This window comes from Olea europaea, unplaced genomic scaffold (assembly GCF_002742605.1).
Source record: "Olea europaea var. sylvestris unplaced genomic scaffold, O_europaea_v1 scaffold126, whole genome shotgun sequence".
NCBI classification, from domain to species: Eukaryota; Viridiplantae; Streptophyta; class Magnoliopsida; order Lamiales; family Oleaceae; genus Olea; species Olea europaea.
This window is the reverse complement of record NW_019230046.1, coordinates 153,091-155,924: the sequence shown is the minus strand read 5'-3', so window position 1 is coordinate 155,924 and position 2,834 is coordinate 153,091.

Below are 2,834 nucleotides of genomic sequence, written 5' to 3'. Positions count from 1 at the left end.
TTAAATAGATCCTAATTAATTTAATTTGATTGATATCCAAACAAAGAGTTTTTGTAATTGGACAGATTAATGAGCTAATTGACGAGATTTCTGTTGGTTAGATTGCATAATTACCCTTTATATATTTTTAACAAATTTGGCAGTCAAAACCTTTCTTAATTTTACACCTCTCTTACACTATAAATTCATTCCAAATCCTCGAAAATTTATGAGATAAAAACCACTCTCTTCCATCTTCACTTAACTCTCCACTGCCTGTCCAAGTCTCCATTCCAGAAGTGTTCTCTTTGTATTGTCGGAAATGGGTTTTAATACTCTTAGAAAGGATTTTGGCACGTGGAATTGCCACTGGATTGACCTTAAATCCACAAGACACGACAACATCAAAAAGGTTTTGGGAACGTGAATTCCTTACTTTTCTATTATCAATCGAGGTAGGATACTTTATGTGCAAGTTGTTCCGTCCTTTCAATATTATAGTTTTTGACGTGATTTATTTCATGAAATGCTAATCGACCTGCGGGTCCAATGAAATGAAATGAAATGTTCGACCTGCGGGTCTCTATGAAATGAAATGAAATGTTCGGCCTACGGGTTCCTACGAAATGAAATGAAATGTGAGATCGCCTTCGGGTCTTCTCAAAATGTATTAGAGCTTTCGACTGATCACCGATTGCTCTTAACGAAATGTTGGTGTCAAATGTTATGAGTTTACGTTTTAAATTATTATATTGTTTGGACGCACGTATCCTACTGAGTGTAATTACTCACTCCTTCAATTTCAATATTTCAGATCAGTACGGTCAACGTGGATGGTGGCTGAGCGGTGCGCGGGTTGCCAAGTAAAGAAAAATTTCGCAAGAAAACGTTTTAAAATAATTCTGTTAGGATTATGTGCTTCAATTTAATTTTGTTTAATGTTCTATGTTTACGCGACATTTTGTTTATTCAATTTGGTATTTGAGTATTAAATAAATCAAGAGTTTTAAATTTCGAATTAAATATTTTCGCTTTATGTATGCGATACGAAATGATATTGGTAACACCTCAAATTTTAAGTCGATAAGATTTGGGGCGTTACAATGCATTTAGGTAAAGTTTAATTAGAATTAGAGATTTCGTAGGGATATTCCAGTAAGTCTATCCCTTCTTCAACAAGCACTACAACAAAAATGCATTTTTGGAACATGCAAAAGACAACATTCATTAATTAAATGTTGCTAAAAGGGTCTATTGCAACATTCTAATAAGTGAATGTTGCCATTAGTGTTAATAATTGAGATTTCGCAACATTATTTAAGTGCATGTTACTAATGTCGCTTTTTTGTAACGTTTATTTAGTGTTGCGAAATTTTTTATTTTTAGCAATGTTTATGAAGTGTTGCGAAAGGTTATTAGCAACATTTAAAAAATGTTGCAAAAAGGTTATTAGCAACATTAAAAAAAACATTGCGAATAGATCTTTTGCAACGTTCAAATAACGTTGCAAAAAGATTTTTCCCTTTCGCAACGTTCAAAAAACATTGCCGTATCCTTCTTCTCTACGGCAATAACCAGATTTGCAACATGCGATCGAACTTTGTAAAATATCTTCAGCAACTTTTTTGAACGTTGCAAAAAGATGTTTTTGTTGTAGCGAAGTCATGCATTGATTTCAAAAGTAATATCTTAAAGCTTGGTTCTACAATAGACATTTAGAGGTCATTTATGCCAAGTGTAGCCTGATTGAATCTGGCCAATTAATCTTGCAAGGCCTCATCTTTCTCCTAGATAGCCTAGGTCAATCCGATGGTGGTCTTCTTCTTTTCCTTGCTACTCAAGAAATAGGCCACAAAGCTCATAGAGAGCTCATTAAAGGTCCTAATAAACCTGGGTACCAGAGTTCCTACCTAGTCTCTGGCCTTTCCTTAGTGTCGGTAGAAAGGATCGACACATCACTACATTTGGGGCTGTATATAGTCTCATTAAATCAACGAAGGTCCGTAGGTGATCAAGTTGATCAGTGACTCTATCATACGCCTTTATCATCGACAATTTGAAGCCTTTTGATGGAGAGACTACCATGATTTTCGAAACGAATGGGTCTTCATCCAAGGCCGTCTACCTATATCTATCGTTTCTTCTTGATAATGCATTGTCAATCTTCTGGTCCATCATTTTCTCTATGCGTTCCAAATCTACCATAGGATGTGGAACCTGCAGATGCATGACTTCATAGGACTATTTCCTGAATAATCGAGGGTACAATCGTTTGAACCACCTGGGACGGTTGCTCACGTATATCTTGTGGTGGAATTCTTAGTGGATTATAGGATGAACCAATCGTTCTTTGTGTATAACTTTGCAAAAGAGTCATCATGGCAATTAACTGGGTATCTAGGATGCTAAATTGGCTCTGCGTTACATATTGATGCAGCTGCGACGGTAGATCTTGACCTTGGCGACGGACTGACTCCACAGTATTTTCGACCAAGCACGTATCACTCCTAGTTTGTCTTCTTGACATAGCTTTTATGTTCAATAGTTTCTTAAAAACGGTGCCAATGAAAAAATATTGAAACGACCTTTGGAATTTTTAACGGAGGAAGAACGCTTGTATTGTTCTGATGAGCAATTGAACACTTGCAAAAAGAGATCGGGGGTTTCTCCTCCATTGTACCTCCAGTGTGAGAATTAGTAATGTGGTTTTAAATAAAATGACTTATGAAAATAGAGAGAAAATATGTTGCAAAAAATTAGAGCTCCATACCAGGCACACCTTTAGAGTATTTATAAATGTTTGATGTAGTGCCCCTATCAAATGATTACTATCCACGCGTTTAGTGTGACATGTC